A 13,376-nucleotide genomic window follows, 5' to 3' on the forward strand; every position below is an offset into this window, starting at 1 on the left:
CTGTCAAGAGTGAAGTTGCTATTATGACTATTGTGCTTTTATTTGGCACCATAAGAGCTATACCTCATGAGTACGAGTGAAAGAGCTCAGAACACAGCCCTAATGTAAGTCATTGGACAGCCCCCAAAATTCCAATTCTTGGTATTGGGTTATATTTGTTCTGGTTTGCTACTACCCACAGGCACATGGCAGAAGCAAACAAAAATCATTTCTGGGGACAGATTACTCCTAAACCTCTATTTTTAGAGTCTGCTTTTTAAAATACAATATCCAGCAAATAGTCAAAGATAAGTGGATGGGTGAGGAACCATGCCAATACAAAACAAGCCCACACACCAACAAGGAATGCAAACAAGTACAGTGCTCCAAATACTGGAATAGTGATAAAAGTCAAGATTAAGCATTTGAGCAGATAACTAGAAATTTGAAAGAGGCACTGCATATCTGAATTAAAATGAAATAGAAATCCTACAACTCAATACATGAAGAACAAAATAGATAAGACATCAACAAAGTAGAGACAGGAAAAAAAATTGAGTTGTCCAGCCAGAAGAAATAATTTCTTCCAGAAAGACAGCTCTAAGAAGTAAGCCCAGAAAGAGAAAAGGGTGGAAGATGTAAAAGGGAGGATAAGCAACTGAAAGCAGTCAGTAAGAAAATGCTTACTAGGACAAGAGAAGACAAGACACAGTATGAGGCAGAATAATATTTAAAGATCTAACTTTTAAAATGTGTATTCTAAAACTAATGTAAACATCAATTCACACATTTCAGAAACCCTATTCAACCCCCAAGCAGAATCCTACAAAGAAATCCATCTCTAGTCACATTGTAGTAAAACTGCAGAAGTCCAAAGACTGTAAGAAATGATCATAAAAGAAATAAGATAAATACAATGGAATAAAAACGCAAAGTGCCTTTTTGGTGCCTTGGTGGTCCCATACATCATAATGGAGCTGAAAAGTTCCTATTGTCTGGTGATATCGTAGCCATCATAAATGTTGTAGTGCAATATATTACTCATGTGTTTGGTGATGCTGGTGTAAACAAACCCGCTGTGCTGCTAGTTACATGAAAGTATAGCAGATACAATTATGTAGAGTACATAACACTTGAAAATGATAATATATGACTATGTCACTGATTTATGTAGTTATAAGTTTTAATCATTATTTCACAGGGTAATTTTTCTACTTATAAAAAACCAGTGTGCTGTAAAAAGTATGGAATGTTACAATGGCCACAGCCTCTTGTATGTCATGTTTTCCATCTCCTGATTGTATCATTTTCTCTTGTGCTTGACTTAATGTCATGTTGTTTTTATGGTAACATGCCATACAGAGTTTTTGCCCAGGAACAGTAGACTGCACCATATAACAAAGGTCTATGGCAGACTTACTATCTAGGTTTGTGTAAGAGTGCTTTATGGTGTTTGTACTAGAATGAACTCACTTAACAGTGCTTTTAAAAAAAGGTATCCAGAAGTGGCATATATCTGCACAATTATATTAGATTCTGATAAGTCAAGAATGCATTTTGTACTGTCTAAGAGAGCCAAAAGAAGAATAGTAAAAGGGTCCATAACTTCCAAAATAAACCAAAGAGAAAAAAGGATAAACAAAAAAATACATAATCAATCCAAAATAGGGAAAGAAAAAGAAAGAGACACTAAACAGAAATGACAAATAGCAAGGCATCATATTAAACTCCAAATATTTAAGTAATTATTTCAAATGTAAGTTGACCAAACATTCCAGTTAAAGGATAAAGATGATTAGATTTAAAAATATTGTATGTTAAAAAAATACTGTATGTTGTCTATAGGAAACATATCTTTAACATAAACATGAAATTCGAGACAAAAAAGAACAGAAAATATATTTGAGGGAAACACTGACCATAAAAGTAGAGGTAGCTATATTGGGCCAAATAGGTTTTCCTATTCTAGTGAGAAAGACAGACACCTCATAATGATAAAAAATTCAGATCACCAGGAAAATATGACAATTCTAAATTTGTGTGCACCCAGTAATAAGCCCTCAAAATGGAACAATATGAATTTTTTAAAATTAAAGAAGAAATTGGTTGGTTATTTAACAAGATAAGGATGTATATTGCAATTACTTAATCAACATTTAATGATCCTAGCTGATACAGTAACTCAAAAAAATAAAATATAAAATAATGTGAAAGTAAGGGCAAACCTTATAATATTTCAGATAATTATTTTCATCTAAAGTCTAAATATTAGAATTTAAAAGTGAGTTAAGTAAGGTGTTACTGGTTACAAGTACAATTTACACAGTTAATTTGTATTCTATGTGACATAAAGTTTTTTAAAAGTTTGAGAAAGGATTTATAATAATGTCAAAAAAATGTTTAAATGCCTAGTAATAAATCCAATAAGAGATGTTGAGAACTTCTATACAGAAAAGTATAAATGTTATTGAGAAAAAAAAATAAAGAAGCTATAAAGAAATGGAGAGCTATACCATGGTAATAATTCATTATTTTAAGTATGTCATTGAGCTACATAATCAGTGAAATTTTACTTAAAAAAACAACAATAACTTTTTTGTTTTGTTTTTGGTGAGATGTCCCAAGTGGTTCTGATATTTATATGACTAAGCACAAAGCCAAGAATATCTAAGACAATCTTGAAGGACCAGATGAAAGGACATACTAAATAGAAATACAACATATTCTAAAGTTGAAGAAATAAGATATAGTGGGTTCTTGTGCAAAAATGATTAGAAATGGAAGAAAAAAGAGTCCAGAAACATGAACCCTGCTTTATGATGAGTGATCATCATCCCAGTTTGTTGAAACAACCGTTTATGTCTCTTGTTCTATTGTTACTGTTTATGTCTCTTGTTCTATTGTTATTATTAGCAATGTCTTTTACTCTGAAAATTTAATCAATTTGAATAATAAATCATATGGACATCATATTTCTGACAAATATGGTACTTAAAGTTTGTGAGTAAAGGGAGGAAATTTTCAATAAATGGTTCTAGAACTTTTGGGAACCCATATGGAAAAAAATTAAAGTTGATTCCTGCCTTAACCCTAAACAAAAATTAATATCAGGTGGACAATAGACAATAGACTTAATTGTGAAAGCAAAATAATAACACTTTTAGAAGATAGTATTAGAATATATCTTCATGTACTTGTGGAGAGAATAATTTCTTAACAGGACACATACACACAATTTATTGTTAGATTTATTCCTGGGCATTTGGACATTTTTGATGTAAATTGAACCAAATGAAAATTAAGAACTTGAATTTTGCAAAGCAGCCCACTAAGAAAATGAAAAGACAAGTCTCAGGACAGTTGACATAGTTCAGCACCCCAATGAGGGGTAACATCTGAAGGAATATGTCCAAAGGCAGGACTCCAATCTCGAGCCTTTCCTACTTCCTTATCTCCCAGGTGTGGGCCCTGAGAAAGAAGATACCTACTAAAAAGGGCTCTGGTGGCTAACTGGGCTTAAATTTTTTAAAAATAGAATAAAATAATAAAATAAAAAACAGAGCCTGGCAGTTATTTCTACGCAGGGGCCTCTCCTGCAAACTGCACTTCAGGAAGCAGTCTGCACTGAACTCCTTGACCACACCAAACTGCCTGCCTGCGCTGTGTTTCTGCAATCTTAGCCAGCCCTTATAAGAGTTCCTGGAAACCAATAGGACTGAGGCTTTCCCCATCCAATTGGAGCTGCATAGCTATATCCCCCATCAATATCTTCACTCACCATCTGGCTCCATTCTAACCAATCAGGACAGTCACTGAAACTTCAAAGATTTGGAGACCTTGTTTGCATGAGGAGCACCAATCAAGGACTCATGACAGGGACTTCTGTCTATATAAGTGAGCTTCCCTCTGGGTTTGGAAGCACACTTTACCTTTCCACTGAAGACTGTTGTTCCTCATCTGAGCAGAAACACCAGAGATGTTTTATGGGAGCAGAATGGAGCAGACCAGTGTGGGCCACAGCAGACTGGCACAGACTAGAGAAGATCAACACAGGGCAAAGAAGATCTGTAACAAACAAAGCAGAGCAAACGAGCCAGGAGCACAGCAGACCATATCTGTGTACCCAAATAGGGCTGCCTGGCCCCAGGACCAGCTCACAGACTTAGTACACCACAATTGAGCTGCTTTGCACTGAATAAAGTTTCCTTCTTCATTGCACCCCAAACTTAGGATTCCTGTTGGCATTGAATTGGCATCAATGACCATCAGTAACCATGCTATCACAGCATGGTGATTGCTAGGGGATGGGGGTTATAAGGGGACTAAAAGGTAATGGAAAAAATTACAATAAAGATTAAATAAAGTACAAAAAATTTAAATTAAAAGAAAAAAGAATATGTGAAAGGTAGCCAGACTTTGTGAAGTCACAGTTTGGGAGAACTGGCTTCAGAATATCTTGAGAATTATTATATACCAGAAATGTTGCCTTAGATAACCTAGAGAAAGGGACAGCCCATCTTGATAGAAAAAAGGGGGAATCCAGTTGGTATCACAAAATCAAGAGTGCTTTTAAAATCACCAAAATTGAGTCAAATGTGTATGTGGTTTCTGCATTGGTCTGTTTATTTAAACAGATTGCCGCCATATTTTTGCCATCAAATTCTTCTTTACTCAGCAGAGAACCATAACATTGTAATCTAGAATTCTCATGGGACCACAGCTGTTCTTCCATCTTAGGGTGGGGAAATACTCACTGGAACTTAATGAGGGATGACACTGAGCCAGCCCTGGCACTCCATACATGGCATTTATATTAACACCAACCTCATGAAGTAGGTGGTTTTGTTTTCATTCTGTAATGAATAAGTAACCTATCTCAGATCTCAGAGAAGAATGGGGGCTCATGCCTCAGAGCTGTGCAGAAATCATCCTGATTCATCACAAGTTGAAGTCCCTGATTTTCACCTCTGAGTTTCATTTAGAGGGCTGAGAAATGCATTCTAAGCTATTCTAAGAGATTCCTATCTTTCAATATTAATGCTCTGCTTTTATCCTTAGCTGTGAATCTCAGTCAACTAAAATGAAATCTTCAATAATTTTATAATATCAAATAAACTTGCTTCTGGAAAGACAAAATATAACCAGGAATAGCAGGTAGTAAATAGCTTTTCAGTAGAACCTGCTGAGTCATCATTTTTCCATGGCAAAAGTCAGCACCCTGTTTCCCACAATATCACTGCCAAGGGCTGAGAGCTCTACAAAAATTGTACATCTGGCCCTGACTGGTGTGGCTCAGTGGATTGAGTGCTGGCCTGCAAACTGAAGGGTCTCAGGTTCAATTTCCACTCAGGGCATGTGCCTGGGTTACGGGGCAGGTCCCTCATTGGGGTTGACAAGAGGCAAACCATTGATGTGTCTCTCACACATTGATGTTTCTCTCCCTCTCTTTCCCTCTCTCTTATTATCTACTAGAAGTAAATGAATAAAGTCTTTGGAAAAAAAGAAATTAAAAATGTACATCTGGTTATGAATATAAAATTACCAGAGAACAAATTTGTCATTTTAGAAAACAGTTCAGGACTAACATGGGATCTGTTATATTTCAACCTCAGAGAGGCCAATCATTCATAAACATGTACAGATTATAAAGTATTATATAAAAATGTTTCTTCCTCTAAACTCTCAGGGTTCTAATTACATGTACAGAAATTTCAAGGGCAGACACTTTCTGATCTGAAAAGAACCAGTAAGAAGCTGCTATAATAAGGGCCCAGTCTACAGGGTGTGGATAGATTGGTGTGAAATGAATGAATTATTCCAAAATTCCTCTGCTAACGGGTAACTTATAGTGTAAAAATCTCATCTGTGTCATGGAGTAAAGGTGATTTTCTAGCACACAAGGGAGACAATTAGAAACAAAAACAACCAATAGCGAGAACAAGAGGATGGTATTGAAAGAAGCTTCCAAAGAGTTCTTGCACCAGCACTTTCCTCATTTTGTACATCTGTTATGACAAATCCTGGTGATAAGATACTTGGCTTCAGCAGACAAAAGTTTTCCTGTAAATTAAAATTTTAAAAAACTTTATTGCACAATATTTTTAAATGTCAGTTTCAAAGAATAACTATGCATGCAAATTTTAGTTTTTAATGCGAAAATTGAAACATCAGCTGAAATATTTAGAAAATCTGGTCAAATTCTTTCTCGCCTCATTTTCTAGTAAATCCAGATGTTTTCTATGAAGGCCAAACAGTAGATATTTAAATTTTTCAGTTGCTTTCACATGGCATAACTATTTTAAAAGGTAAGGCCTTGAGTATTTTTTATACTCATTAATTTATTACAGTTTACGTCCTATTTACTTGCTGTTATTGCTTAATAAACTAATTTTCAAAAATTAGTGTTTTTTAATCATGAGTTTTTTAAAATTTTTATTGTTGATGCTATTGCAGATGTCTCCATTTTCCCACCTTTGTGCCCCTTCCCCAGACCCCACTCCTTCTTCCCTCTGGCCATCACCATGTTGTTGTCTGTGTCCAGGGTTACACATATATTTTCTTTGGCTAATCCTTTCACCTTCTTTTATCCAATCTTCTCCCTCTCACCCCGACAGCCATTGGTCTGTTCCATGGATCCATGCCTCTGTTTCTATTTGTTCATTAGAGTCCATGTATGTGAGATCATATGGTATGTGTCTTTCTCTGACTGGTTTATTTTGCTTAGCATAATGATTTCCAAGTCCATCCATGCTGTCACAAAAGGTAAGATTTGCTTCTTTTTTTAACAGTTGCATAGTATTCCACTGTGTGAATGTACCATGGCTTTTTTATCCACTCATATACTGATGGGCACATGAGATGTTCCAGACCTTGGCTATTGTAAATAACACTGCTATGAACATGGGAATGCATGTATTCTTTTGAATTGGTGTTTTGGGTTTCTTAGTATATATTCCCAGAACTGGGATTGCTGGGTCAAAAGGCAGCTCCACTTTTAATTTTTAAAAATTTTTTTAAAGATTTTATTTATTTATTTTTAGAAAGGGAAGGGAGGGAGAAAGAGAGAGAGAGAGAAACATCAATGTGTGGTTGCTGGGGGTCATGGCCAGGAACCCAGGCATGTACCCTGACTGGGAATCGAACCTGCCACACTTTGGTTCGCAGCCGGCGCTCAATCCACTGAGCTATTCCAGCCAGGCACTTTTAATTTTTTTTGAAAAAACTCCATACTGTTTTCTAGGGTAGCTGTACCAATCTGCATTCCCACCAACAGTGCACTAGGGTTCCCTTTTCTCCATATCCTTGCCAGCACTTGTTTGTTGATTTATTAACAGTAACCACTCTGGTGGGTGTGAGGTGATACCTCATTGCAGTTTTAATTTGCAACTTTCTGATAATTAGTGATGTTGAGTATTTTTTTCATGTCTTTGGTCATACGTATGTCCTCTTTGGAGAAGCGTACATTCCAGTCTTTGGCCCCTTTTTAAGTTGGATTGTTTTTCTTTCTGGTGTTGAGTTGTATTAGTTCTTTATGTATTTTGGAGATGAACCCCATATCAGATGTATCATTGGCAAATATGTTCTCAATTTAGTGGGTTCTTTTTTCATTTTGTTGATGGTTTCATTAGCTGTGCAGAAGCTTTTTAGTTTAACGTAGTCCCATTTGTTTATTTTTTTCCTTTATGTCTTGGTGCAAGGAGACATATCAGCAAAAATACTGCTCTGAGAGATGTCTGCCTATGTTTTCTTATAGGATTTTTATGGGTTTGCAACTTACATTTAAGTCTTTTATTTATTTTGAGTTTATTCCTGTGTATGGTGTAAATTGGTGGTCTACTTTCATTTTTTTTTGCATGTATCATTATGGGTTTTTTTTTTAGTTAAATATATCAATTCCAGAAATGTTGCTAATCTGGAAGAGGTAATGTTCTCCATATTCAAGGTTTGCAGTCTTCCATTGAATCATGACAATAGCATGAACTACTTCAAAGTTTTTTTCAGTTCTCTCCATTCTGATTTTAAATTAATTCATTGTTTAATTAATGTTCCACCATGTATTGTGGACTAAGTAAGCTCGGTACTAGGCCCTAAGGATATAACAATGAACCAAACAAAATCCCAGCTCTAAGGTAGTTTATGTCTAGTTCATAAAAGACCTCTTCAGTAATTAATCTGGTTAACTGACCCATTGGTTAACAATGATAGCAATTCAGTAGCTGGCACCTTAACCCTGTGCCTTTGCTCATATCCTTCCCTTTGTTGTAATACAAAGTGTTGTCTTTTCATATCAAGTGCAAACATTCTGGGAAGTTTCATCTTCTATTTTATTTAGTAAACTGGCATTCTGAGTGATTAGCTCATCTTTCTTTATCTTAGTGTACATTTTCTGAGATCTACTCCCTTGAGTATACTGATGAAACAGAGTTGTAAATCCCCAGGGCACAGCTAACCCAAAAGGAGGTAGGTCACCCCTGCAAAGGGAAGAGTATATGCAAAGGCACAGACTTAAGAAACCCTTGTGTAATTGGATGGTAATAAGTGAACACAAGAGCCAGGGGGATGTGACTAAGGAGTAAAAAGCCACACTCTCATGGCTATCGAGGTATTTTAAAATGGACAGTGACAAGAACTAATTTACATGAAAAGTGTTTACTCTGCCTTCCAGATGAAGATATTAAGAGATGGATTTGAGACCTACTTTGAATCAGCACTTAGAAGTAGCTAAATTGTGGATATTGAGAGAAAATAAATTTTCAAGGTTTTATTCCAGCTTTCTAGCAAGTGGGTGAAAGGATGTGCTGCTACTCTGATGGGAAGACCAAAGGAATAGCAGATCTGGTGAGAAATTTTGGGGTTTAGTCATGAACATTAGGTCCTCCAGAAGGAAACACCATGTAGGCAGTTGAATGTGTGGATCAAGAGCTCTGAAGAGAGGTCTGGGAGGAGTTCTAAATTTGGTCATGTCTGCCACCTGCGTGAATGAGATTGCCTGGTGAGAAGCAAATGAAGAGGGGGCCTACAGGAGAAGCCAGAGGTGTCAACCCTCAGGGTCACCAGCAAATGAGGACCAACAAAGTAGGCCAAAGAGAAGAAGCCTATGTGATGCCAAAGAATTGGGAAAGGAAACAGTTGGTGGACCCTTGGAAGAAAGTGCTTCAAGGAGGAGGAAGTGGGCCAACTGTATCTAATTTTACAGAGAGGTCAAGTGAGGTGAGGAGTAAACTGTCCTTTTCAGTTAGCAAGATGGAGGTCACTGAGGATCTTAGAAAGAGAATGCATTTGAAGTGGTGACAATAGAAGCCAAATGGAATTGGCCCAGAGAGTAAACAGCACAACTTTTGGCTGCAAGATAGTGGTAATAAAATAGCACAGATAATTTTCTTATTAATAAAACTTATTGAAGGACAGTTCACATATGATCACCCATTTTAAGCATAAAGTTAAAGAATTTTGACATATAAAACCACCACTCCATTCAAAATATTAAACACTTTTGTTACCCCAGGAGTCCATTGTTTTTTTGTTTTTTTTTTTATGTCACTGTAGATTACTTTTGTCCTTCTAGAATTTTATATAAATGGAATCAGGTGGTATGTGTTTTACATGTTTGACTTCTTTTACTTAGCCTATTTTTCAGATTCATCAATGTTGTTACATATGTCAGTTCATTTCTTCTTAATGCCAAGTAGTATTTTATTGTACAGACATACTACAATTTAATTACCCGCTCATCTTTTAAGGGACATAATTAAGTGGAATCTATGCTTTGAAGGCAAGACCAATTCAGCACTATTACACCTGATATATAGAGAGAAATAGACCTACAATAATTTGAACAGTGTGGCTCTGGATCAGAAGCAGACAAAGGAATCAATAGAATAAAAAAGAATGTTTAATAATAAATCTGTAAGAATATGTGGGAGTTTGTTATGTGATTCCTGTGATACCTCAAACCAGGGAAAAGGATGGACTAAATGGGTGTTCGGGCAACTGGCTGTCCTTTGGGAAGAAATATATCTCTACTGCATAGCCTGAACAAATTTCAGAAGGATTAAAGCCTAAACTTAAAAAAAATAATAAAACTATAAATTTAAAAATAATGGTGAAAAGTATTGAAATAAAACATCAGAGAACATTTAAAATCCCCAAGTGAGGAGGGACTTCTTAAACAAAAGATCCAAAAGCCATAAAGTAGAAATGTATAGATTTAATTTCATAATTTTCTACAGTATAAAATATTTGCAACATACAGTATATAACAACGGCATAGTGTCTCTAAGATGTGTGCATAGAGTCATTCACTGTATCCAGGTATTAGGGACAGGGGCTGGGTGGCTGACCTCTCAGGGGCCCTTGGCCCTGTGGTCCTGGGATTCTACAGGGACTAGGAACCTCTCTGAACCAGGACCCAAATGCAAAGTCCTCTGTCTATCTCTTCACTCAACAGGTGGAAAATTGTTGGGAACCGCCCTGCCTGGTATCAGAAGCTGTAACCCCCGCCAAGGCTAAGGCTGAGGGAGTGACCTTGGACCGTAAGCCAGCAAGGAGACAAAAGCTTATCTCCCTGGCAGGAGCGCTGCTTCTGCTGCTTCATTCATAACTGAACCCCAGTGCTTGGTCAGTTAGCCAATGACGGGTAAGATTCCCCAAGGGGGGAATGATCTAATACAGGCATGATCATGTGGGAGGCCCCCAAGAAAGGACTTTGGGGGCTACAGCAAAAGGGGGTGATGGTCCCTCACTCCTCGGCTTTGACATAGCCTGAGTCCTCATCGTCTGGGAGAAAATCTCCTTATTCCTTGGCTGCCTTACTTCCCTTACACCTAAGCTTGAAACAATGACAGGGTGGTGCAGCTCTGTGCTGAAAAGGGTGGGTTCCCTGGGTGATCAGGCCTAAGAAAGAATACGTAAACTCCTGTGAAACCTGCTTTGTTTAGAGTGCTCTCAGTTGAATAAGGGTCCAAGGAAGAAGTAAGTTTGTTCTTTAAAGTTTTACAGCTCTTTGACCCTGACTCAAAATAGGCCCTCAGACTTCCTTGCTATTTATTGTTTGATCCTTACTTCCCGGCAATGTTTAATGAGTTTTACCTGAATTCTTATTCAAACGAAACCAATAAAAAGCCTCTCTGGGGGGAGGAATGAGCCACCCCCCACGTGAGGAGTGGCCATGGTGCCCTACGGAGAGAGGGTGGCCGAGGCGCTCCTCATGTGAGGAGTGGCCCTGCTGTTCCTATTCCCCCACAGGACCTGGTTATCTCTGTGTATGTTTTTCTCGTGTTTCGACAAGCATCCGCAGCCGAGATGGATACTGCTGGCCGGTATCCTCCTCAGAAAATGTGCACTAGATGCCATAGATGAAAAAATAAATAAGAAAAGTGATTTTTTGGAAGGTGGCTGTCTATTTGGGAAGACAGGTACCATAAACAAATGACCACTATAAAGTGTGAGAGGTGCAGGACAGAGGCGGAGCATTCAAAGAGAGAAGTTACAGATTTTGCCTGGAGGGTAGGAAGGGAAGGTTGATGCTGGAACTGGGTGACTTATTCACACATTGCCATTCAGTTCTCTTTATTGCTTTTTTACTTTAATGTTAGTTTTGTTTAATCAGTGTACCGCCTATTTTCCTAACAAAGGGTTACCTTTATTTGACTTTATAAAATGTATAAAGCTCTTTTAAAATGTCTATATTTTGATAATGACATTTACTAAGAATTAGCTAGTGTTTCATATAGTACCTTCAATACTTTTAAATAGTACAGTTCAAAAATGTTTCACAAAACAATCACAGTCATGTATTTAATACCCAGGTCAAGAGATAGAATTCTGACAGCACTCTATAAATCACAAGTCCTCACCAGCATTAAGTTCTCCTCTACTTTCTAAAAGACCTTAGAGGAGTTTTATCTATATACTCTTGGAATTAATATTATATTTTTTGTGTACATATGTGTGGACCCCATGATAAATCTTTTAAAATGACCAATTTAACTTGTGAGGAAAGCAACATCTTAAACTAAGACTAAAGCTCTGTGTTTGGCTCTTATGGTTGTATACATGATAATAAAGAATCCTCACCCTGTTTGTTTTTTTCTGTCTCTAGCCTGCTCTTTTCTTCTAGGTGTCAGGAAAGCCTTCTAAACATGAGCATCCTGTCACTAGTTAATCAGGAACCTTTCTCTTTCTGAGCTCTTCAACCAGTTTTGTTACAACAATGACTAAAACTCTTGGTAGGGCTTTTTCATCTCCTACATTTAAGACAAAATGAAAGTAAATAAAAATTAGTGCTAATATGGGCAATCCTAGTGAAGAAAAACTGAACAATTGCTTACTTTATACTGCTAAGAATCATTAATCCAGCCAGCAACCAAGTGACTCACAGAACAGAGTGAAAACCGCAAGGGAAAGGAAAGGTACTTGTCCTCCCACCAGCCTTTCCCAAACCCAGCTCCCTGACCATGGACATTTGTTTCGAACATAGGCCTTCCAAGTTTTGATCAGAAACCCTGGGGAGATTTTGTCATGACGAGGTCTACAATAATGTTGTCATAGATCAAACTCTAAAAGGAAGATACTCTCTCATGCTACATAGTGCTTACATGATAGAAACTTTTTAAAACTTTTGTGAGCTTATTTAATCCTCTCAACAATCTAATGGTATCAATATCCTCATTTTACAGGTGACAAAACTGACAGACAGAGATATTATTCAAGTTGTCAAAGGTCATAGAGAGCCAAGGTTCAAACTAGACTCTCTGGCTCCAGAGTCTGCTCCTAGGCACCATACTGTACTTAGTATGATAAAGGGAGGGAGGGAGTGTGTTCAGAACAACCTCTGTATATGATTTCCTCCTTGTCTTCAAGGTCATTGATGTATTAATACTCCTGTGTACAAATGTATTAATGTACTGTGTGCTAGTAGCTGAGCAGAGCAGAGTAGAGTCTTTGCTGTCTGGGAGTCCTTCAATGGAAGAAAGTGACAGGATGAGCTCAGCTGCAGACTCACAACAGAAGGGCCAGGTTATATTAGGAATGGTGGACTCAAAGGCAGAAGATTGGCATATCAATCATAGAAGTCACAGTCTTTATTAGGGAAAAACAAAGAATGTGAGCCCAATGTCTGTAAGTTCCTTTCAACCCTAACATCCTGTAGTCTTTGTGTCAGGTTGTAGTCTTGTTTATGAATGGGACTCACTTGCTCCATGTTGGTAATCAAGCCAGCAAAACTTTTCCAGCTTGCAAAAGAAGATATTAGGTACAATTAGGGTAGTTTCTGTGATTGCAGTTTATTATTGCAGCTGAGTAAAAATATTATGTACAGCGGGGGATACAACAATAAAAGAAGCCACAAAATGCTCCAGTTAGCAAGGACACTACACTCCTCAAATATGCAGAACATT

The sequence above is a fragment of the Phyllostomus hastatus genome, unplaced genomic scaffold (genome assembly GCF_019186645.2).
Source record: "Phyllostomus hastatus isolate PE091 unplaced genomic scaffold, TTU_PhHast_1.1 phas_contig_37, whole genome shotgun sequence".
Taxonomy (NCBI): Eukaryota; Metazoa; Chordata; class Mammalia; order Chiroptera; family Phyllostomidae; genus Phyllostomus; species Phyllostomus hastatus.